General features: G+C 35.8%; 1 protein-coding gene and 1 pseudogene across 1 annotated transcript in view; both read right to left on the reverse strand.

Annotated features, from left to right (window-relative positions):
• LOC141373456 (uncharacterized) overlaps nt 1-27,054 on the reverse strand; it is a 322,863-nt gene that overhangs the window by 115,134 nt on the left and 180,675 nt on the right. The window lies entirely within an intron of this gene.
• On the reverse strand, nt 1,649-2,171 carry LOC112824296 (large ribosomal subunit protein eL15-like; annotated as a pseudogene).

Raw genomic sequence — 27,054 nt, forward strand, 5'->3', positions numbered from 1 at the left:
CAATACTGCCTCACAATTTATTTCCCATATGTATAACTTACTTTTATCACATTATTTAGTACAGAGCATTTATTCTATCTTTTGGGGATCAGATAGCTAATTTGTGAAAATCACCTTGAATCACATGTCTATTTCCAAAGTGACTATCAACTTTATTCAAATTAAAGTAGGTCTACCTGAACCAAACTATCTAATCAATATAGAGCAAAGAAAGCATCTGGAATTGTAGGTTCTAGTCCTAATTCTGCCACTAACAAGCAACAAATTCTTATTCAAATTTATCTCATACTCCAAATCTCAGTGTTGTCATCTGTCAATAGAAATGTTGGTATATTTCTCCCTTAGGTAAACTACCTAATTCTACTTCTAAAATAATACAAATTGTTTAATGAGTTTTTTGTAAAAATAAAAAGAAATCATCTTTACAAGATACAAAGGGACAGTGTTTGATACTCAGAAATTATTAGCAGGATTGATACTAAATATCTGGGATATTACCTAAAGTCTCCTTCCAAATACATTCCCTGTACTGGCATGTATCCATTACTATACCCCTCTCTTAATTTTGAATTCTAAAAATCACACACACACACACACACACACACACACACACACACACACACATTCAGTAAAATAAGAATACATGATAATGAAAAAGCTTCTTTTCTTTCTTTTTTTTAAATTCTGACCAAAGCCAACTTTAATTTTTTATCTTCACACTTAACAGGTTATCTGATGGCCACCAGTTTCCCAATCCTAGCATTGGTTACTAGCTTACATATCTTAAGGTAAATTCTTCTCATTTACCTAATGTTTAATTTCCATCAGTTTTAATATAGACCAGCATAAATACCATTATTGAGTGCTTTGTATGAAATTCAGTATTCTACAGATCCCATGTAGTTGTGGGATAGAACCAGGGGCTTCCCCCTTTTATGCAAACTCCAGTGGTACTGTGACCAAGGCAATTTTGCTTAGGTTAAGCAGGATTTATTTCCCTTTGTAAGAGAACCCTCTTGCAACAGGTTTAATCAATTCTTCTAAAAATGGTGTCATTCTTTCAAACTATTCTTTCAGAAGCAGCAGTTACATAAATAGAATATTGGATTCAACCTAAAAATGTGGGCCCTAGTTAACATTATTCTGCATATGATCATGATAAAAGATTAGGATATTCTTCACATTTCCAAATAAAATTCAATTTAAAAAGCTTGTTCCTACCAAACCCCTAAAAACAGCCATTTGAGAGTAAACCAGTAGAGCATTATATTGCCCCAATGAAGCTGTAGGTTTCATTACATGCACCAACAAATCTACATGGCTAGCTTCTGCATTCCACTTTTATACAATTTCTGTTACACCTATTATACTAAACAGCATTTTAAACACTGACATATAAACTCCCTAATAAGATAAAGCAAAGACAAAAGCATTTATCTTATTAGAAACAAGATACACCACCACTTACAGTCTTCAAACATGATTACACTTTAACTTTCATAATTTGACAATGCATTCATGGAACAATCTGCAGACAACTCATTTTAACAGCAAATTAAAGAAAGCTTTTAAGCAGACACGACTGTCCTAAATTATTTATTAGGTAAGAATTTAACAAACATTACTTATACCAGCAGAAATGGTGGAGTTAGAAAGTATTGTGTCTTCTCCATGCTGCATGGTGAGAACCACCAATAATGTGGTGAACTTGTGACCCTTTCCAAAGCCACAGCTCCTAAGGCCTGCAGATGTCAGCCCTCACATCTCCCTGTGCTTGTGGACTAGTTTGGTGATGCACTGGGTGTCAGGATTTCTTCTGAAAATTTTATGGAATGGATCAATGAGGATAACCTCAAAGGATTTGTACATGGAATCTTTGCCAACCCAGTAAGAATCCAAGACTCTCAGAGCCCCACAGTGGCGTTTAGCTTACTCCTCTGCAACAGACCAAAGGCTTTGGGCAAGCTTTAGCTGGTTAACACCATGATAGACAGGCTTGCCATAGGTAGCACCCTTAGGAACTTGGCATTTGTGGCCACAACATTGTACACGGATCCAATATACGATGTAACCTTGCCTGGTCTTGCACCCCAGTCTGCAGGCTTTATCGGGCCGGGAGAGGCCAGGGGCTCTGTGAAGCACAGAGAGTGGTGGTACTGCCAGCAGCACATCCTTTGAGCTGATGGCTGCCACCAGACAGAAAGGAAAGGGCTAAAAGCTAGTCTTCTTTTCAAAAGAAAGCACATAATCAACAGGATGTGTGGGCAAATGAAAGAACTGATAGAGAACAGTTATATGAAATGTGGGAGATGTCCTTTGAGGATCTCAAACTCTGGCCTTATCCTTGGTTAAAATGAGGTAGAGAGAGGGAAATAGGAATCTCTGTTTAGTTTTATGATCTGGAGCAGGAAAAAAAACATGTGCTTTTCTTCCTATGGAATAGAAAGAGGGACACAGCAATTATTTTAGCAAAGCCTCCCCTCTCATGTGATGCCAGAACAACAGACTAGCAAAGCTGAATAAGAGGTGTTGGCTAATGGGCATGAGCCTCATCCCAGTCTCTTTCAGGGAAAATGGTAAGTAGGGAAATATGATAATGCTAAGGGGGGACTGGTAGGCATGCAAAGACCTAGGCAGGGAGAAGGAGTCAGAGTACTTATATCTGACAGTTCAAGGCCATGGCAAGACTATGAAGAACAGCACATGCCAGCGTAAGATGATAAGGGCCAATTGAAGGAAAGTATACCGCAATCAATTATAGGAAACACCAGAGGGTGGCAGTGAGCCAGATATACCTTCCTTCAGCATGCCATGTACATATACATAGATACTGCTCTGGGGGACGAGAGGTATAAAGAATTTGATTTCACTAAGTCATCATTTCCTTAAAAAGAGTAAATTTTAAACTAACAGAGGATGGGTTATATTTATCATTAAGACTAAGATTCCCCATATAAAGTGGAAACAGGAAGAGACTTGCTAAGTAAATTTCTACTTATCAATGGAGAATTAAAGCATTTTTAAAAGATATGTTTATAGGAATTATTATTATTATTATTATTATTATTTTAATTACTTTTGCCATCAGATCCCTTTTAATTCTCATGTGCCTTGAACAGTTTCAACTAAAAACTCAGCTATTTAAATCATACAGAATTTACTTCTATTCAGGATATGGAAATCTGCAAACAATATCATTCTCACAATAACAACAATAAAACAGCCAGAAAGCTACAATATCATAACTGTTTTTGAGTCCATCAGAGAGTTGAAGTTTTATAGTGAATGCATTAACTTAGAATCCCACTGTAGGAAGTCCCATTTATCCACATTATAGGAAATCTGAATTCCAAAGAGAGACCAGACTTTTCAAAGGCAGACAAGAACTGCCTTACCCATGGCAGAGAATACAGGGAGGCAACCACCATACAAATGGATACAAATAAATCACCTAAACTTTAACAAATTATTAAAAGCCAAGTCTAGCTAAAATCTCATTCTGGAACAACCAGAAGCCAGAATAAAAATGCTCTCATTCTGGGGTAAATTCAAAAAACAATCTTGGTCCTAAGCTTCCATAATGACACAAGCAAAAGTCTTTGAATTCTAAGGGAGAATGTGAATCTTCTGCCCAAGACCAATCACAGACACAAGGCAGGGTTTGCTCCTAAGGAGTGGGTTAAGGGTCAGGAATGCTAAGAAAATGTCACTCATATTGTCCAAATATAAAGTGCCTATCTAAGCCTGGAGGGTAGATTAGAGCACTTACTAACAAGCAACAGCAATCTACTGGTAGAGGAAAAGCAAGAGTGTATGTATTTTTATCCAATAAATATCTGAAAGCTGCAGGTAGAGCACAAACACTGAGAAATACCACCACCATTACAGTACTTTCTCTATGGGTGCAAGGCAGGAAGTAGCAGCCTGCTGCTAAACAATTTGGAGACTGTGGTGAACTGAATGTAACGATACCACAAACAACTCAATCCCAGTCCAACTCCTGACTATATCGATTCAACCCTTCCACCCCCCAAGCTAAAGTCCTGACAAAAAAGGTATATCTATTGCTATTGCCTAGGATAAATACTATTACCCTCTGCATCTTCTGTTCTACACATGATGTCTGGAATGCAATAAAATTTGTGAGGCACAGAAAAGCAAAATCATTGTCAAGAGAATAAAGCAATCAAGAGAACCAGACTCAGATGTCAAAACTGTGAAACAGAGACTTCAAAATAACAATGATTATAAATTGAAGGATATAATGAAAAGGACACCACAAGTGACTAATGGAAGAATTCCAGCATAGAAATGGAAAATGTGTGAAATATCAGATGAAAATGCTATAAATAAAGAATATAATATCAGAGATGAAGTATTGCTTGGATGGGTTCATCAGCAGATATGACAAAGATGAGGAATGAATCTGTAAAAAAGACAGGTCAATAAAAATTATCAAAATGTAAGGACAGGAATGTGGAGAGATAGAGAAAGACGCAGAGAATTAGGAGAGGGAAGAGAATGAGAGCATATATATAATAGCATCAACAAAATTAAATACCTAGGGACTTAATGAGATAGTCTAAAGATAAACCTAAGGATAAATCTGATAAATGAGGTGTAAGTTACGTATACTGCAAACTACAAAATATTGATGAAGAAAATCAAAGACCTAAATAAATGGAGAGATACATCAGTTTCTTGACCAGAAAACTCAGAGAGAAAAGTAAAAAAAAAAAAGTTGGGTCTAGGTGAGGGGTAGAATTCAAGAACTGTGGGGAAATACTCAATATTCTAACATAAGTGAAATTGGAGTCCTAGAGGAAAAGAGATATGGCTACATATTCCTCCAAAATGTTTACAGACATCAATCCATGGTTGCAAGATCCCAGAAAAACACAATGAGGATCGATATGTCTACTATGCAAGTTAGAGGTAATTGGAGTGACATCTTTAAAGTACTGAAAGAAAAAAAAGTCAACTCATAATTCTGCATCCAGGAAAATTATTTTACAAAAATTAAAGCAAAATGGGCACTTTTTCCCAGTCAAATAAAACTGGAGAGAATTCATTTCCAGCATAACTGCACTGCAAGAAATGTTAAAGGAAAGTCTTTAGGCAGAATAAGTATTATACCACATTGGAAATGGATCTACACAAAGAAATGAAGATGCTTGTAATTATATGACTAAAGATAAATGTAAAAGATATTTTTTTATTTTTAATCACTGTAAAAGATACTTGACTGTTTAAAGCAAAAACTGTAACAATGTATTAAAGGGTTTAAACCACACATAATATTAACATACATGACGACAATATTACAAAGGATGGGAAAGACACTGGAAGTACACTGTGCTATTTATGAAATAATATATTATTACTTGAAAGCAATCTTTTCTAAGATAAAAATGTGTAAGTCCTTGGGACAACACTAAAAAAGAAAAAAACAGTATAACTTAGTAGCTATTAGTAGTGATAAACGAAACTGTTTTAAAAGATACTCAATTTAAAAGAAGATGGGAAACATAGAAACCACTAACAAGACAGTAAGTTTATTCAATGGTATAAATAATTAGGCAAAATGTAAACTGATTAGACAATCAATTGTTGAACTGTCTAACTAAAAGGCAGAGATTTTTAAAATTAGGTAGTAAAGAAAAACCTAACTAGATGTTGTGCTTAAGAAACTCACTTTAAGTATAAAGGCAAAGATAAGTTAAAAGTAAAAGGATTAAAAAATACTGCAAACACTCATTTAAAAAAAGCTAGGCTGGTTATATTAACATCAGACAAAATAAACTTCAGAACAGATTCTGAATTACTAAAGAGGGACATTGCATAATGATAAATGGGTGAATTCATAAAGAAGACAGACCATTCCTAAACATCACTAGATTAAAGTCAATATAAGAGAAATTAAAAACATATATAATGTATGTTATTATAATATTTATATAGCTTAAGGCTATGTAATAAATGTTATACATTTTTATAATGTACTACATAAAATAATATTTTATGTACAATGTTTGTATATGGTATAAGTTAATACCATAAACGTAGCATCAAAAATATTAAATACCTAGGTACTTAATAGGATAGTCTGAGGATAAATCTGACAGAAGAGGTATAAGATTTATATACTAAAAACTACAAAATATTGACTAGAGAAATCAAAGGCCTAAATAAATGGAGAGGTATACCACACTCATGGATCTGAAAACTCAGTATTCTTAAGATTTCATTTTCCCACAATTTTGTCTGTAGGTTCAGTGCAATTTCAAAGTCCCAAACAAGCTTTCTTGGAGGGTAGGAAGGGTAGAAATCAATAAGCTGATTCTAAAACAGATGGAAAAATGAAAGACCTAGAATAAGAGAAGCAATCTACAAAAGAAAAAACAGATGAATTTCTATTTTTCTGGATTTCTAGGTTTACTATAAAACTGTAAAGTATTGATATACAGAACAATGGAACAGAATGAAGTGCAGAAATAAACCCATGCATATATGTCACTGATTTTTGAACAAACTTGCCAAGGTAATTCAAAGGATAAAGAACAGTCTTTTCAAAGATGGCACTGAAACACCTGGACATACATTTAAAAAATAAAAGAACCTAGATCTTCATAGGTTCTTTTAAGTTAATTTAAGTTTTATATAAATACTATAAATTTACAAATTAACTTAAAATGGATCATAGACCTTGATATAAAAACCCAAAACTTTTCAAAGGAGACACAGGAGAAAATCTCTAGTCCAAATATCTTTGGATTAGACAAAGATATTTTAGATAAGATAGAAAAATCACAATCCATAAAAATTTGATAAGTTAGACATCTTTAAAATTAAAATTTCTGCCCTTCAAAAGACACTATTAAGAAAGCAAAAAGAGAAATCACAGACAGAAAATATTTGAAAAACACATATTTAAAGAATAACTTGTATCCACAACACATGAAGAACCAAACAATAAGAAAACAACCTTATTTAAAAACATTGGTGAAAGATTTGGACAGTTAATTAAAGAGATTCTGATGGATATGACAACATGAAAGATGCTCAACATCATTAGTCACATGGAAATACAAATAAATCCATAGTGAGGTATCAGAATATATTTATTAGCTAAAATAAAAAGTTAATAACCTCAAGTACTGCCATGGATGCAGAACTGGAACTCTCATACATTGCTCATGGGAATGAAAATTAATATAGCCATTTTGGAAAACAGTTTGGTGGTTTCTTATAAATTTAAACATACACTGACCAAATGACTCAGTAATTCTACCGCTGAATATTTATCCAAAAGAAAAGACTTGGGAGGCTGGGTGGCTCAGATGGTTAAGCGTCTGCCTTCAGCTCAGGTCATGATCCCAGAGTCCTGGGATCGAGTCCCGCATCAGGTTCCCTGCTCCTTGGGAGCCAGCTTCTCCCTCTGCCTCTCTCTCTCTCTCTCTCTGTCTCTCATGAATAAATAAATAAAAATAAAAAATCTTTAAAAAAAAAAACAAAAGAAAAGACAACTTACAAACATACAAAACCCTGTATGGACATGTTCATAGAAGCATAAAGTCATGAACTCTACATAGCAGAATCAGAAATAAACCGAACTTACTGTTAACACTTAATCAACACCTTGTAAGTTCTATTTTTCTAGCTCAAAATAAAAATACTAGGAATACTGAGTCTGAGGTTATCTCTTATGGAAAAAGACTGATTCTCCAATATGACAACTGCATCAGTTTTCATAAGTTTTTCCATAAAACTTTTGGTTGGATGAAAAGTCTTTCATAATTCATATATACTATACCTACTGCAATCCATTAATAAATAAAAATCTTAAAGAACTTTCTATTTTTAAGAAGCTATAGATGGTATCAGCATTAGGAACATGCTGATCAAGAAAGAAACTGGGCCAAGAAGGAAACGAAAATCTAATTTAAATTATTAGAAAGTAAGTAGAAGATACTTATAAGTGATAAAAAAAATGAACACTTCTTAAAAGTGATAATCACAACCAATTTAATGTCTACTATATAACAATTTTTCAATAAATACTCATGAATGAATACAATCTAGAAGACTAGCATAATGGGCAATTTTTTCCAAATATATTAAAATATTGGAAAAAAATTAAATAAAAAAAATATAAAATAAAAATAGGTGCATGAAAAACATCATGATGAACCCCTGAGTTGAATATATTTTAAATACTACTTGAGGAGAAATCCTAATCCTCTGATGTTTCATTTACCATGTTCCAGGCTCTGATGGGTTTGATACAAAGAGGTTGCACTTAATTACACTGTGGACAAGGTGAGCGTTTGCTTTTACTTCATTTGGTGACCATGCAAGAAGAAAACTAAAGAACACTTTACCTAGCTGCCCTTATTCTAAGATCTAAATTAAAGCTGTCCCTGAATATCACGTTCCTGCTTCTTCCTCTTTGGTTTCCAGTATAGTTGCCTTAGAGCTCTAGAAGTGTGCTGTCCAATATGGTAGCCAATAACCATATGTGGCCTAAATTTAAATTAATTAAAGTTAAGTAAAATCAAAAATTTACTTTTTCAGTTGCACTAGCCCATATTAGTGCTTAAAAGCCACAAGTAGTAGTGCCTACTCTATTGGACAGTGCAGATTGTAGACTATTTCCATCATCACAGATGGTTCTATTGGTCAGCACTGATCTAGAATCAATAACTTCCCATCAAAAAGTATCTACTTAAGGGTCACCTGGGTGGCTCAGTTGGTTAAGCGCCTGACCCTTGATCTCAGCTCAAGCCCCGCTCAAGCCCCAAGTACCTACTTAAAATAATGATACCCCTCCTCAGCTGTTACCCCCTCCCTATTCTTACCTCTACAAAGTCTTTATTTTCACATGAAATTGTTCGTTGTGATATTTGGCCTGAAGAAATCAAGTATTTGTATTAGATGTCTACTCCTTCAAGGTTTCTCCTATCCATAATAGATTTAGTTAACATTGAAACACAATAGCCTTTCTAAAATGGATCATTTTCCTCTCCTACTGCACTGGCTACTTTCCGGAACCCTGCTCCGGGGGAAAAAAAAATTATTAAATGTGATGGGAGCTTAAAACATCATGAAATGCAACGAACAAAATTAATTCCAATTGTCCTACATAAAAGTATCATCAAATGGATTGAATACTGGATGAAAGTCTGTGAGTAGAGAAATGATAAATAATTCTGTTTTCAGCTCAGGTTTGGTGTTTCATAGGCTGCCAAAAAGTACTTTTTTCAGCTTGGTTTTATTTAACAACTTTATTAATGATTTGAAAAGAGGATTAAACAAGTTCCTAATGAAACTCATTGATGAAGCTGACTGGGAAGTGTTACAAATGCAACTGATGACAAATAAATTACCTAATGAAATGCAGGGGGTAGTGAACTATTGACAAAAGCACCCCAAATGATACTCCACTTGGTAAAAATTACTGTTTAGTACTAAGGATGCATAATTCAAAACAAGAGTGCCCAGTGCAGACATAAGGGAAATAGTTTTTGGTCTTTGCAATATTAAACTCCGCAATACACTTAGAAAGGAACAGTGGGTTCTACTCTCTTTGACTGAAGCTTTATTATCTGATATGGACAAAATTAATTATTTTTAGCCATGGCACTATCATCTTAGGTATACCTGACTAATCAATAAGTAGTAAATTAAAATAAATTTGACTTCGTTTTACTGAATTGATCTTTTTATGTCTGGTGTAATTCTCTCGACATAATGTCTTCAAGGTTCATCCATGCTGTAGCATGTCAGAATTTCCTTCCTTTTTTAAGGGTGAATAATATTCTATTGTACACACATGCCATATTTGTTCATCCCTTCATCCATTGATGTATGCTTTGTTTGTTTCCATCGTTTGGCTTTTGTGAATAATTCTGCTATGAACATTTGTTTGAATCCCTGCTTTCACTGTTTTAGGGTATACACACAATAGTGGAATTGCTGAATCATACATTACTTGTTTTGCTTTGGTTTTTGAGCTATAAGTGACATACGTTATATTACTTCAGCTGTACAACATATTGATTTGATACTTGTTTTGTGAAATGATAACCATGATAAGTCTAGTTACCATCCATCACCATACATAGTCACAGAATTTTTTTCTTGTGATGAGAACTTTTCAGATTTACTCTTAGCAACTTCTAAATATGCAATACAGTATGTTAACTATAGTGGCTATGCTGAACACTACCTCCCCATAACTTATTTATAACAGGAAGTTTGTACTTTCTGACTTCCTTTACCCATTTCACTGACCCCTAACTCCCACCTCTGGCAACCACTAACAGTACTCTGAACCTATGAGCTTGTTGTTATTATTTTTGTTCTGTTTTGTTTTTAAGATTTCACATATAACTGAGATTATACAGTATTCATCTTTGTCAGATATATTTCACTTAACATAATACCGAAAACATCCATCCATGTTGTTTGTTGCAAATGATAATATTTGATTTTTAATAGCTGAATAATAATATTGTTATATATATATGTAATACCACAAGAAATGAGTTCTCCTCTAAATTCTTTAGAAAGGAACACAGCCCTATCTGCATGTTGATTTTAGCCCAATAAGACAGATTTCAGACTTCTAACCTCTAGAACTGTAAGATAATATATTGCTATTATCTGAAGCCACTACTTCTGTGGTAATTTCTTACAGAAACAATAGTAAACTAATTTATGTAAGTTTATAATTTTCCTCAAATTTAGAAAACTTGGGGACATTATTTTTTCACACATTTTTTTCTTTCCCACTCTTACCTCTCCTCTTGGGACTCTAGATGTGTCAGAACACTTGATATTATTGCAGGGGTCACTGATGCTATATTCATCTCTTTATTCATTCTTTATTCTCCCTGTACCACTTCTTAGTTTCTATTACTATGCCTTCATGTTTGCTGACCTTTTCTTCTTCTAATACATTTTGATTCTATCCAGTGTATTTTTATTTTAGATGCTTGAGTCTTTTTAAATCTTCTAATTCTGGTGACACCATGCTTATATTTTCTTCTACCTCCTGAACAATGAATAATATTTATATTACCTATTAATTTCCTCTTCTAGTGGTTCCATTGTCTCTTCAATCTCTAAATCTGTTCTTATTGGTTATTTCTTTTGACTATGGGTCTTATTTTCTGGCTTCTTTCCATTCCTGGTTATTTTTTTTATCGGGTCATAAATAATGTCAATTTTACCTTTTTAGTTTATAGATTTTGTTGTATTTCTCTAAATGATATCATATTTCTTCCAGGTATCCAGTTAGTTATTTAGAGTCAGTTAGATTATTTCAAAATCTGAGAAACTAGTTATTTAGGATTACTTTAGGCCCATTATTAAGGCAATATCCTTCAATATTTAACCAAATCTCTACATAGTTGTGTTTATGACGTTTTCCACTTTGGTCAGTGGAAACACAAACCATTCTCAATCTAAAATGAGCTCAAGCAATTATTCTCCCTCTTCCTCTGACATATATTCCCCAGCCTCAGATAGTTTTCTCTCACACAGGTGACAATCAGTACTTAGGCAAAGACTAGAGAGAATCCACATGCAACTCTCTTGATATCACAATCTTCGCAGATTTCTACCCACTATACTCAGTCTCATAAATTTTAGTTTCTTTGACCTCCTTAATTCAATTTCTGCCATCTCAATTCACTGACAACTTTGAACTCCCTCTCTTTGCATGGCAACCTGGAACCTGCTTATAAGAAGTAATCTGTTTCTTGTACAAGAACCAGTTTATGTTTCCTTTCTCTCAAGTATCATGGTCTGACATTATTTTCCAATACCTGCAAACTGTTGTTTTATTGATTTTTCTAGTTCCTAGTTATTTAAGGTGAGAAAACAAATTCTGGCCTTTTAACCAGAAGCAGATGTCTGTCCACTTTATTTGATATTTTATATTTATTGTTATAAAATTGTTTATAATGCCCTGTAATCTTTTTAGTGTCTGTGTGATATGTAATGTGCCTTTGTCATTCATGATTTTAACTTTTGTTCCCTCCATTTTTTTCATTAATCTTGGAGGGATTTATTAATTTAGATTATCTATTTAAAAAACTAACTTTTGAGTTTAATGACACTCTACTATAAATTTGTTTCTATTTTTGTAATCTCTGTTCTTCTGTTTTTTCTTCAAATTCTTTATGTTAAATTTGCTGTTCTATTGCCAACCTCTTGAACTTCATGCTCATATCAAATTTTACTCTTTCTTCTTTTCTCTCTTATAAACTTAAGGCTGTACATATTTAAAACCATGATTTCAGGTGGATTCCCTAAAATTTTATATTTAGCGTATTCATTATCATTCAGTTCAAGCTATTTTTATTTTTTCATTTTCTTAATCTCTTGAAGGGGAATTTTCTAATAATTTCCTATTATTTATTTCTAGCTTAATTTCATTATATTAATGTTATAAACTCTGTATATGATTTCAATTTTTGGGAAACTACAATTATGGCCCAGTTATGTTGTTAGGTTTTGTAAATATTCTAGGTATACTTAAAGATTATATTTGGCAGCTTTTGAGTACAATTACATACATATATATAATTTATATAAAATTTAAACATATTTAAAACTTATTTTATTTTTTTACTTATGTTATTTTTTGATGATATATATAGAAATTGTCCATTTTTAATCATGTTATTGAAATCATATGCTATATACCATTAAAAAAATCTTCTAAAATCAACAATTGATTTTTTGTCTATCTTTTCTGTTAATTCCTGAAAGAGGTATAAAATTTCTCACTATGACTGGACTAATCTATTTTCTTTATAATTATTTTATTTTAATTCTTCCTTGAAATATTTTGAGGCAATATAATTATGTGATATATCAGAATTACTCTAATCCCTGCAGTTGAAATTTTTATTACTTTTAAATATCCATCCTTATAGCTGTTCTCAATATGAAGGTTGATCCAAATCACATCTGCTGTCATTAAATGTACGGAACCACTGAAATGTTAATGGATGTCCACAGATCAAAAGATACTTGAGGAAAGCTTCTTGCATGAGATTTAGAGGTAAAAATAACCAAAAGTGAGGAAGGGACACAAGAGAACAGACAGTTCTTTAATTAAATCTCTAAAATCTATTTTCTCTGTGATACAAAGAGATGAGATATTGTGTCCAAATAAAATAGCAAAATACATAAATCAAAGAAAATAAGAGGAAAAAAAAGATCCTTGAAATCAAGAACATGGTAATCAAATTAACACAAAGGATGGAATTGGAAAAAAAAAATCAGAACTCTCACAGAAAGAACAAAAAATAAAAAATATAGGAGTGGTTCAAGATAGCAGCGTAAGATGTTCTTGAGCCCCTCTCCTCCCATGGACACACCAACTCTCCATCTACATACAGATCAATTCCCCCTGAAAAAAACCTAGAAACTAGCTGAAGAGTTCCTCCACAAAAATAAAAGGGCTACATCCCAATACGTAGGAGAAGCTAAAAAGGGTCTTGTCAAAACAAAACAAAAACAAAAAACACACACTCCCAGCATAGTGACCCACAATTGAGAGGGATCTCACAAATATAGTCTCTCCCTGAGAGGTGAAGGGTTCATACCCCCACATCAGGTACCCCAGCCCTTGGGACCTACACTGAAGAGACGAGTCTCCAAAATGTCTGGCTCTGAAAACCAGCAGAGCTTACATCCAGGAAATCCAAAAGACTGTAAGGAATGAAAAGTCTGCTCTTAGAGGTCTCAAATTCAATTTCATTCACCCCCAGGACACAGCACAAAAGAAGCAATATGAAAAAAGCCCCTTGACCATATGTGACGGAGATTCATTAGCTAATATTCCATCATCTGCCAGAGATGCAGGTGTATATTAGGACTTTCTCTAGGGAAGGAGATGCTGGCAGGCACCATTCTGCATTCCTTCTACCTTGCTAGCACTGGCAGGCTTGCCCTGCCCACTCATTCTTCCTCAGCTTGTACCAACCCTGCACTCTCCATGGTCCTACTTATTAAGCCCTGAGGCTTGTCCTGTCTGTGTGTGCCCATGCTGAACCCAGCAGGCCTACCCTGGCCCTAAGCTCCTCTGTGGCCCTGTTGCAGCCAGCAGGCTTGCCCAACTCTAGGCTCTCCAAAAGCACTGCTGAAGCCAACAGATGCACACAGTAGGGGCAGCCGTTGGAATGCCAGGTTCAGGTGTCCAGGAGGACTTGAAACAATTGGAAATATAGTTATTGGAAGGCTACCAACCCCAGGGTACAGCACAGACAGCAGACAAAACAAACTCCCAGTCTTCCTGTGAAAACAGTCTATTTACTAAAACTGGAACTTTCACCTGAGAGGCACACTTCAGGATTACTAGAAGCTATGGAAGAGCACTCAGAGAATGTAGATCAGGAAACACCAGCTTGGTGCTCTCCCTTGGCCTCAATACAGATTACCTGTTCCTTCCCTGAAAGAAGCTTATACACTCATCTGGAAGTCCAATTTTTGCAACTGTTGCAAGGGGACTCCTCCAAATCACCAGGTCTGGAGCCCAGCAGACTCCAGTACTGGAGTTCCACAGGACTGTATACATTTGCATACTTTGAAAGCTGCTGCCTGATGGTTTATCTTCAAATCAGCCTGAAACTATATGCTGACTAAGATCCCTCCCTTTCAAACACTGACAGAGCTTGGCACCAACTCAACAACTGGAACCTATCAAGAATAAATCAAACTGCTTAGACAATGACAACAGTTTAAGAGATAATCAAAAACTAGGACAAGGATGAATAATAGGTTCATCGCCTACACAAGGCCACTCCTTCAAGGTTGGGAGAAGTGGCTGGTTCACACTTAGAAACAGACTGAGAGAAAAGCAAAATAAGGAAACAGAAGAATAGGTTCCAGGTGAAAGAACAAGATAAAACCCTAGAGGAAAAAAACAGTATCAACAACAACAACAAAAAAAAACAAATAAAAATGAACCAACCAACCAACAAAAAATCTTAATAAAATGGAGGTAAGTAATTTACCTGTTAGAGAGTTAAAAATAATGGTCATACAGATGCTCATTAAACTTGGGAGAAGAATGAATGAACAAGTAAGAAATTCAATAAAAATACATAAAATTTAAGAGCACCAAACAAAAGCCATAGAAATGAAGAATACCATAACTGAACTGAAAAATAACTAGAGTAGTTCAACAGCACACTAGATGAAGTAGAAGAATAGATCAGCAGTCAAGAAGAAAGGGCAGTAGAATTCAGACCAGGAAAACAAAAACAAAAACAAAATTTTTTAAAGTGAAGAAAGCTTAAAGGGACATATTGGCCAACATGAAGTAAAATAACATTTACATTAGAGAGGTCCCAGAAGGAAAATAAAAAGGCAAAAAAAAACTGATTTGAAGAATTAATAGCTGAAAACCTCCCTAACCTGGGGACAAAAACAGACATCCAAGTCCAGGAAGCCCAGAGAGTTCTAGACAAGTTGAGCCCAAAGAGAACCACACCAAGACACATCATAATTAAAATGTCAAAAGTTAAAGAATCTTAAAAGCAAGAGAAAAACAACTTGTTATATACAAAGGAATTTCCATAACACCACAAGCTGATTTTTCAGCAGAAACTTTGCAGGACAGAAGAGACTGGTGTGACATACTTGATGTGCTAAAAGGAAAGAAAAATCCAACCAAGAATACTCTACTTGACAAAACTATCATCCAGAATTGGAGGAGAAATAGAGTTCCTCCAAAAGCAAAAGCTAAGGGAGTTCATCACCACTAACCCAGCCTTACAAGAAATATTAAAGGGACTTCAAGCTGAAAAGAAAACACACTAGTAACAAGGAAACATGAAATTCAAAATGTCACTGGAAAAGGTAAATATATAGTAAAGGTAGTGGGTTAGCCACTTATAAAGCTACTATGAAGGTGAAAAGTAAAATTAACTACAATAATTAGTTAAAGGATAATTATACAAAATTTAAAAATGAAAAAAACATAAAAAAAAGTCAGGGGGAAAGTGAACGTGTAGTTTTTAGAATGTGTTCAAATTTAAATTACTATTAACCTAAAATAGACTACTATACATGTAAGCTGATATATGTAAGCCTCATGATAGCTTCAAAGCAAAACCCTATAGAAAATACACAAAAGATAATGAGAAAGGAATTTAAACATGACATTAAAGAAAGTCACCAAACCACAACAGAAGATATCAAGGAAAGAAGAAAGTAAAGAAGAGGAACTACAAAAACCAGAAAACAATTAACAAAATGGAAGTAAGTACATACTTATCAATAATTACTTTAAAAATTCAAATGGACTAAATTCTTCAATCAAAAGATATAGAGTGGCTCAAGTGATTAAAAAAAAAAAGACCCATCTACATGTTGATTACAAAAGACTCACCTCAGATCTGAGGACACACAAAGACTGATAGTGAAAAGATGGGGAAAAAAATAAATAATCCAAGCAAATGGAAAGGAAAAGAAAGCTGGTGTAGCCATACTTAGATAAAAGAGATTTAAGACAAAGACTCTAATAAATACAAAGAAGAACCATAATGATAAAGGGGTCAATCCAAGAAAAGGATATAACATTTGTAAATACTTCTGCACTTAACATAGGAGCACCTAAATATAAAGCAAATATTCACAGACCTAAAGAGAGAAATCAACATCAATGCAATAATAATACAGATCTAAATACCCCACTTACACCAATGGGTCATCATCAAGGCAGAAATTGATAAGGAAACATAAGCCTTAAATGACACCTTAAACTAGATGGACATACTAGGTACAAAACATTGGATTCAAAAGCAATAGAATACACATTCTTCTTGATTCCACATAGAACATTCTCCAAGATAGACACATGTCAGGCCACATACAAGTCTCAATAAATTTAAGGAGACTGAAATTATGCCAAGGATATTTTCTGACCATAATGATGCATGTCAATAATTAAAAAAAAAAAAAAAAAAAAAAAAAAAAAAACAAATATGTGGAGATTAAACATTATGTTACTGAAAAAACAAATGTCTCAACTGAAAAATCAAAGAGAAAATAAAAAAAATACTTTGAGACAAAAGAAACGGATGGGGAGCCTGGGTGTCTCAGTCATTAAGTGTCTGCCTTCAGCTCAGGTCATGATCCCAAGGTCCTGGAATCAAGCCCCACATTAGGCTCCCTGTTCACCAGGGAGAGCCTGTTTCTCCCTCTGCCTGCTGCTCCCCCTGCTTGTGCTCAGTCTCCCTCTCTCACTGTCAAATAAATAAGAAAAATCTTAACAAAAAAAGAAATGGAATATCATATTATAATATCTGTGGGAAGCAGCAAAAGCAGTTCTAAGAGTGGAGTTCATAGAGATACATGCCTACTAGAAGGAACAAGAAAAATCTCAAATAAACAAACTAACCTTAAACCGAAAGGAGCTAAAAACAGAACAAATGAAACCCAAAGTTAGTAGAAAGCAGAAAATAATAAAGATCAGAGGAGAAATAAATGAAAGAGACAAAAAATTTAAAAAATAAAAAAGATCAATGAAACTAAGAGCTGGTCCTTTAAAAAGACAAACAACATTGACAAACTCTAGCTAGACTCAAATTAAGAGAGAGAAAGAAAATTCAAATAAATAAAATTTGAAATAAAACAGATGTTATAACTGATACCAAAGAAATACAACAAATCATACGGGACTGCTGTGAACAAATAAACAACAAATATCTGACAACCTAAAAGAAATGGATGAAATTCTAGAAACAATCTCCTAATAAAATCAATAAGAAAAAGAAAATCTGAACAGGCCAGTCTTACTCTTACCAGTAAGGAGATTAAGTGGACAATCAAAAACCTCTCAATGGGGGCGCCTGGGTGGCTCAGTCAGTGAAGTGTCTGACTCTTGATTTTGGTTCAAGTCATGATCTCGGGGTCATGAGATCGAGCCCCACATCCAGGTCTGTACTCAGTGGGGAGACTGCTTGAGATTCTCTTTCTCCCTCTCCCTCTGCCCCTCCCCCCACATCGTGCACCCACATGCTCTCTCTTTCTCTCTCACTCTCACTCTCTAAAATAATTTTTTTAAAAATGTTAAAAAAAAAACAAAAAATTCCCAACAAACAAAAGTCAGATGGCATCATGGGTGAATTCCACCAAACATTCAAAGAAGATTTAATACCTATCTTTCCAAAACTCTTTGAAAAAATTAAACAGAAGGAAAATCTTCCAATCTCATTTGACAAAGGCAGCATTACCCTGATACCAAAACCAAACACACACACACACACACACACACACACACTACAGACCAATATTCTAGTGAACATTGGTGCAAAACTTCTATACAAAATATTAGCAAACCAAATTTAAAAATGCACTAAAAAGATCATACAATATGATCAAGTGGAATTTAGTCCATGGATGCAAGGATGGTTCAACATCTGCAAATCACTCAATGTCACATACCACATTTACACAATGAAAGATGAAAATCATATAGTGATCTCAATAGATTGTAGAAAAAGTATCTGATAAATTTAGCATCTACTTATGATGAAAATCTCAAAAAAGTGGGAATGGAAGGAAAGTATCTTAACATAATAAAAGCCATATATGACAAACCCAGGGCGAATAATATACTCAATGGTGAAAAGCTGAAAGCTCTTCCTTTGTAAGATCAAGAAAAAGGAAAAAGATATCTACTCTTGCTACTTTTACTCAACACAGTATTGAGAGTCCTAGCCACAGCAATTAGGCAAGAAAAAGAAATAAAAGCCATCCAAATTGAAAAAGAAGTAAAATGGTTAACTATCAGAAAGAGAAATTAAATTTTTTCAAAGATTTATTTGACAGAGAAAGAGAGAGCATGAGCACAAGCAGGGGGAGTGGGAAAGGGAGAAGCAAGATCCCCATTAAGCAGGGAGCCTGATGTGGGGCTCGATTACAGGACCCTGGGATCAAGACCTGAACCAAAGGCAGATGCTTAACCAACTGAAACACCCAGGCGCCCATGAAAAGAAGAATTTAAAAAATAGTCCCATTTACAATTTCATCAAAAACAAAAACAAAAAAACCTTGTAATACATTTAATCAAGAAGGTAAAAGACCTATATACCAAAAAGTATAAGACATTGATGAAAGAAATCGAAGAAGACATAAACAAATGGGAACACATTACATGCCCATGGACTCTAAGAATTAATATCATTAAATGTCTACAATACCTAAAGCAATCTACAGATTCAATGCAATCTCTATTAAAATTCCAATAGCATTTTTCACAGAACTAGAACAAATAATTCTAAAATTTGTATGAAACCACATAAGACCCCCAATAGCCAAAGCTAACTTGAAAAAGAAAAACAAATTTGAAGGTATGACTTCCTGATTTGAAACTATACTACAATCAAAACAGTATGGTTTGGAATAAAAGCAAACACATAGATCTATGGAACAAAGTAGTGGGCCTAGAAATAAGCACATATATAAATCAATTAATTTATAATAAAAGAGCCAAGAATATTCAATGGGGAAAGGACAGTTTCTTCAAAAAATGGTGTTGGGAAAACTGGACTACTACGTGCAAAACAATGAAACTTGACCACTGATTTGCACCCTATGCAAAGATGAACTCAAAATGGATTAACAATTTGAATATAAGGCCTAAAACCAAAAAACTCCAAGAAAGAAAATATAGGCTATAAGTTCCTTGACATCAGTCTTGGGATTGAATTTTTGGATTTGATTAAAAAATAAATAAATAAAAAGCTCCTGCACAGCAAAGGAAAACATTAACAAAATGGAAAGATAACCTACCAAATGGAAGAAAATATCTACCAATCATATATATGACAAGGGACTAACATCCAAAATATATAAAGATTTCAAACAAGTAAATGGCAAAACTAAAAAACAAACAAAAAAAAAAAAAAAAGAAAAAAAAAAAAAAAAAAAAAACAAGCAATCTGATTGATTAAAAAATGAGCTGAGGATCTAAATAAATATTTTCCAAAGAAGAGATACAGATGGCCAAATGGCACATGAAAATATGCTGAACATCATTAATTACCAAGGAAATGTAAATCAAAACCACAGAGAGATATCACCTACCCCTGTCAGGATGGCTATTATCAAAAGGTCAAGAAATAACAAGTGTGGGCAAAGATATGGAGAAAGGGGAACCCTCATTCACTGCTGGAATCTAAACCGGCCCAGCCACTATGAAAAACAGTATGGATTTCCTAAAAATATTAAAAAATAGAACTACCACATGATCCAGCAATCCCACTATTGTACATCCAAAAAAAAAAAAGAAAGAAAACACTAATCTGAAAAGATGTATGTGGTGGGGAGGAACAAGATGGCAGAGGAGTAGGAGACCTAAATTTCGTCTGGTCCCAGGAATTCACCTAGAGAGTTATCAAAGCATTCAGAACACCTACAAACTCAACAGGAGATTGAAGAAAAGAATAGCAGCAGTTCTCTGAACAGAAAAGTGACCACTTTCTGGAAGGTAGGACATGTGGAGAAGTGAATCCAAGGCGATATATGGGAAGATAGTCCACGGTGGGGAGGGAGTCTTGGTCAGCCAGCTACCAGCAAGTGATGGAACAGCTGAGCACCGAATCGGAAGTTTTAGAAGTCTGCTCCATTGAGGAACATCGCTCCAAGTGGCTGGGGCAGGGGGGAGGGGGGTGGAAGCCTTCCTGGAACAGTGTGGTCTCAGGACCCTCAGGGTCACAGAAAGACCTGGGGTGCCTGAGTGTGACAAGTAGAGTTCCCAGGTATCAGAGCGGGGAATCTGGCTGCAAAGACAGAGCTGAGGAGTGGGCTCTCAGCTCAGGGTTGCCATAAACCATGAGGTTGCACAGTCAGGTCACTGGTCTTACAGCAGGGACCCAACAAATGGCAGATCTAGGGAGACTCCCCTTTCTCCCCCGGGAGGAGCCGCTTGGGAGCCTACTGCAGGAATATGCAGGGTTTGGAGGCACCAAACGGGGTCGTGTGCCAGAGATAGAAACATTTGGTCACAGGCCGGGTAAGCATGGAGTGCGGCCAGAGACTAGGGAGACAGGAGTGATTGACTACTTTTCTCTGAGGGCTCACGGAGGAGTGGGGCCTCAAACTCTCGACTCCTCTGGGACCAGAGTTGGGAGGCCACCATTTTCATTCTCGTCCACAAAAGCTGTACAGAAAGCTTGCAGGGGACCAAAGGCAAAGAGAGCAAATCCAAACAGATTATTTAGCCTGGCCCCTGGCACTAAGGGCAGGGCAATTCCACCTCAGGCAAAGACATTTGAGAATCACTGCAACAGGCCCCTCCCCCAGAAGATCAGCAAGAACAGCAAGCCAAGACCAAGTTTACCGATCAATGAGAACCACAAAACTCCAGCGCTAGGGGAATACAGCACATAGAATTCATGGCTATTTTCCGCATGATGCTTTAGTCTTTCAAAGCTAATATTTTTAATTTCATTTTTTTCTTTTTCTGTTTTTTTAGTTGAATTTTTCTTCTTTCCTTTTTCAACCAACATCTTATCATTTCCTTTTATAAAATCTTTTTTAATTTTTCATTATTACAGTCATAATCTATCTCTTCATTGTATTTAAACTTATTTTTGGTATATATATGTTTTTCTTTCTTTAAAATTTTGGGATGCAATTTCTCCTAAACAGACCAAAATACACCCAAGATCAAGTGTGTGTGGCTCTGTTATTTTCACCAGCCTGATCGTATTCTTTTTTTTTTCCCTTTCTTTTCCCCCCGGTTTCGGGTCTCTTCTGATTTGTTTAGTGTATATTTTTCTGGGGTCATTCTTACCCTTTTAGCATTTTTTTACCATTTTGTTCTCTCATTCATCTGTTCTCCTCTGGACAAAATGACAAGACGGGAAAACTCACCTCAAAAAAAAAAAAAGATTAAGAGGCAGTACCGACTGCAAGGACCTAATCAATAAAGACATTAGTAAGATGTCAGAACTAGAGTTCAGAATGACGATTATAAAGATACTAGCTGGGCTTTAAAAAAGCATAGAAGATACTAGAGATTCCCTTTCTGGAGAAATAAAAGAACTAAAATCTAACCAAGTTGAAATCAGAAAGGCCATTAATGAGGTGCAATCAAAAATGGAGGCTCTAACTGCTAGGATAAATGAGGCAAAAGAGAGAATTAGTGATATAGAAGACCAAATGATGGAGAATAAAGAAGCTGAGAAAAAGAGAAACAACTACTGGATCACAAGGGGAGAATTTGAGAGATAAGTGATACCATAAAGCAAAACAACATTGGAATAATTAGGATTCCACAGAGAGGGGCAGGGGTATATTGGAGCAAATTATAGCAGAGAACTTCCCTAATTTGGGGAAGGAAACAGGCATCAAAATCCAGGAGGCACAGAGAACCCCTCTCAAAAATCAATAAGAATAGGTCAATACCTTGACCTATTTTTAATCTAATAGTAAATCTAATAGTAAAACTCACAAGTCTCAGAGAAAAAGAGAAAATCCTGAAAGCAGCTCAAGAAAAGAGGTCTGTAACCTACAATAGTAGAAACATTAGATTGGCAGCATAACTATCCATAGAGACCTGGCAGGTCAGAAAGGAGTGGCATGATATATTCAGAGCAATAAATGAGAAAAATATGAAGCCAAGAATACTATATCCAGCTAGGCTGTCACTGAAAATAGAAGGAGAGATGAAAAGCTTCCAGGACAAACAAATATTAAAAGAATTTGCAAACACCAAATCAGACCTACAAGAAATATTGAAAGGGGTCCTCTAAGCAAAGAAAGAGCCTAAAAATAACAAACCAGAAAGGAACAGAGACAATATACAGTAATAGTCACCCTACCGGCAATACAATGGTACTAAATTCTTATCTTTCAGTAGTTACCCTGAATGTAAATGGGCTAAATGCCCCAATCAAAAGACACAGGGTATCAGATTGGATAAAAAACAAACAAACAAACATTGATATGCTGTCTGCAAGAGACTAATGTTAGACCCAAAGTCACATCCAGGTTTAAAATGAGGGAGTGGAAAACCATTTACCATGCTAATGGACTTCAAAAGAAAGCTGGGGTGGCCATCCTTATATCAGACAAATTAGATTTTAAACCAGAGACTATTATAATAAGAGATGGGGAAAGACACTACATCATACATAAAGGCTCTATCCAACAAAAATATTGAACCAAAGAAACACATCGACAGTAGGGGACTTTAACACCTCCCTCACTGAAAAGGACAGATCACCTAAGCAAAAGATCAACAGGGAAATAAAGGCTTTTAATGACACACTGGACTAGATGGACTTCACAGATATTTTCAGAACATTCCATGCCAAAGCAACAGAATACACATTCTTCTCTAGTGCACATGGAACATTCTCCATAATAGATCACATCCTGGGTCACAAATCAGGGCTCAACCAGTACCAAAAGATTGGGATCATTCCCTGCATATTTTCAGACCACAGTGCTTTGAAACTAGAACTCAATCACAACAGGAAAGTCAGAAAGAACTCAAATACATGGAGGCTAAAAGCATCCTACTAAAGAATGAATGGGTCAACCAGGAAATTAAAGAAGAATTAAAAAAAATTCATGGAAACAAATGAAAATGAAAACACAACTGTTCAAAATCTTTGGGATGCAGCAAAGGTGGTCCTGAGAGGAAAGTATATAGCAATACAAACCTTCCTCAAGAAACAAGAAAGGTCTCAAATACACAACCTAACCCTACACCTAAAGGAATTGGAGAAAGAACAGCAAATAAAGCCTAAAACCAGCAGGAGAAGAGAAGTAATAAAAGATCAGAGCAGAAATAAATGAAATAGAAACCAAAAGAACAACAAAACCAGGAGCTCGTTCTTTGAAAGAATAAATAAGATTGAAAAACCCCTGGCCAGACTTATCAAAAAGAAAAGAGAAATGACCCAAATAAATAAAATCATGAGTGAAAGAAGAGAGATCACAACCAACACCAAAGAAATACAAACAATTATAAGAACATATTATGAGCAACTATATGCCAGCAAATTAGATAATCTGGAAGAAATGTCTCATTTTGTCTCATTCCTAGAGACAAAAAACTACCAAAACTGAACCAGGAAGAAATAGAAAACCTGAAGAGACCTATAACCGGCAAGAAAATTGAATCAGTAATCAAAAATCTCCCAACAAGAGCCTAGGGCCAGATGGCTTCCCAGGGAAATTCTACTAAACATTTAAAGAAGAATTAATACCTATTCTTCTAAAGCTGTTCAAAGAATAGAAATGGAAGGAAAACTTCCAAACTCATTTTATGAAGCCAGAATTACTTTGATCCCAAAACCAGACAAAGACCCCATGAAAAAGGAGAACTACAGACCAATATCCTTGATGAACATGGATGGAATTGGAGGGTATTATGCTAAGCAAAATAAGTCAATCAGAGAAAGACAAGTATCATATCATCTCACGGATATGAGGAATTTGAGAAACAAGACAGAGGATCATAGTGGAAGGGAGGGAAAAAGGAAACAAGACGAAACCAGAGAGGTACACAAACCATAAGAGACTGTTAATCTCAAGAAACAAATTGAGGGTTGCTAGACTGGAGGAGGGTGGGAGGGATGGGGTGGTTGGGTGATGGACACTGGGGAGGGTATGTGCTATGGTGAGCACTGTGAATTGTGTAAGACTGATGAATCACAGACCTGCACCCCTGAAACAAATAATACATATATGTTAATAAAAAAAATTAAAAACAGAAAAAAAAGAAAAGATGTATGCACCACAATGTTCATTGCAGCATTATTTACAATAGCCGAGATAAATAAACAACCTAAGTGTCTGTTGATGGGTAAATGAATAAAGAAGATGCATTATAGAAATACAATGGAATAAAAAGCCATTAAAAAGAAGACTGAAATGTTTCTATTTGAGACAACATGGATGGACCTTGGGGGTATTTTGTTATATGAAATATATCAGCAGAAAAAGACAAATAACATATGATCTCTAATGTATGGAATTCAAAAAATAAAATAAATGAGCAACAAAACTAACAAAACCAACCTCAGATATGAAGAACAGATGGGTGGTTATCAGAGGGGAAAGGGTGGACAAAATGGGTAAAAGGGTTTAGTTGTATGGTGCTAGGTAGTAACTACACATCGTGGTGATCACTTGGTAGTGTATACAAAAATTGAATTATTATATTGTATACCTAAAACTAATATAATTTTATATTCTAATTTTACCTCAATGAAAAAAAAAGTTATAGAAAATGGAAGTGAAAAGATAGGAAAATGAGAGACTTATAAGACAAATGGAGGCTTAGTGTTGAGGCCATGAGGACCAACATCCAACTAATAAGAGTCTAAAAGTAGAGTGTGCAGAGGGAGAAGTTCTTAAAAAATAATATTAGAAAAACACTATAGAATATTGAACCTACACATTCAAAACGTCCAAAATTTATTCAAAACAACATATAGTAATACTTTTAATACACCCATCCCCACAGTTTCAAATTACCAAACAACAGATGAATTCCAAAGAGAAGGAAAAAAATTAGTACATATGACCTGGTGACGTCAGAGTGGCATGGGACTTCCCAGGGGAGAGGAAAGAAAGGAAATCTATGACAAGAGTAAAGGAAGACTGCAGGTCAACAGCTAAACGGCTGGCATAGAGAACAACCAGCACAGTTGGGAAAATTATAAGGGCACCCAGGTGGCTCAGTCAGTTAAGCGTCTGCCTTCGGCTCGGGTCATGATCTAGCGGTCCTGGGATCAAGCCCTGTATTGAGCTCCTTGCTGGGCAGGGTGTCTCCTTCTCCCTCTCCCTCTGCCTCTCCCCCTGCTTGTGCTCTTTCTCTCTCTCTCTCAAATAAATAAATAAAAATTTAAAAAAAAGAAACAAAAATTATAATCCTAATTCATTATATGAATGGTCAGGGAATGATGTTTACATGATAATAATGTAATAATGCAACCACTGACTTAACTAACATTGTATTATTATTGAAATGGGGAAATGGTGGGTTCTAGCTAAGATGGCGATGTTGGAAGATTCAGAACTCACCTCCATGGAACAGATCAAATTATATCTATATATAGAACAATTCCTCCATAAGAACTGAGTGATGAATGAACTGAGAGCACAACAAAAGACAGAACAGCAAAAGACCATAGCAAGAGGAATGGAGACATGGTAACAAAGGGAAACCCCATGCCGACCCTGTCAACTGAAGTGGAAAACCATGATACTTAAGTACTGTAATGGATTCCTCTGTTCTTGGGTACAGAAAAACAAATAAAACAGAGCTTAAAAAAGCAACTAGTATATAAAATTGACAGCACTAGAATTATGTTAAACAGTGGAGGAACTAAAACAATGGTCTCCAGGTCAGAAGGACCGGCGAATGATACTTTACCTTAAAAGTGCAGATGGGAGCGATATCATGTGGGGGCGGAGCAAGATGGGGGAGGAGTAGGAGACCTAGATTTCGTCTGGTCTCAGGAATTCAGCTGAATAGGGATCAAACCATTCTGAACACCTACGAACTCAACAGGAGATCAAAGAGGAGAGTAGCAACAACTCTCTGAACAGAGAAGCGACCACTTACTGGAAGGTAGGACGTGAGGAGAAGTGAATCTGAGGCGATATTCGGGAGGATAGACGGCGGGGGAGGGGCCTCCGCCGGCCGCTTCTGGCAAGTGATAGAGCGGCGGAGAACAAAATCGGAACTGTTAGAAGTCGGCTCCGCTGAGGGACGCCGCTGCAGTGGCTAAGCAGGGGGTGGAATCCTCCCGGGACAGTGTGGTCTCAGGACCCTTGGGGTCACAGAAAGACCGGGGGAGCCTGAGTGCGGCAGAGCTCCCAGGTATCGGAGCGGGGAAGCCGGCTGCAGAGACGGAGCCGAGGCGCGGGCTCTCAGCTCGGGGTTGCCATAAACTGTGATCCGCGGCCCAGTGGGGCCACTGCTCCTCCAGCAGGGACCCAACAGGCGGCAGATCCGGGGAGACTCCCCTTCCTTCCCAGGGAGGAGCGGCGCGGGAACGCACC

The sequence above is a fragment of the Callorhinus ursinus genome, unplaced genomic scaffold (genome assembly GCF_003265705.2).
Source record: "Callorhinus ursinus isolate GAN/ISIS: 27379988/994484 unplaced genomic scaffold, GSC_fseal_2.0 scaffold9, whole genome shotgun sequence".
NCBI classification, from domain to species: domain Eukaryota; kingdom Metazoa; phylum Chordata; class Mammalia; order Carnivora; family Otariidae; genus Callorhinus; species Callorhinus ursinus.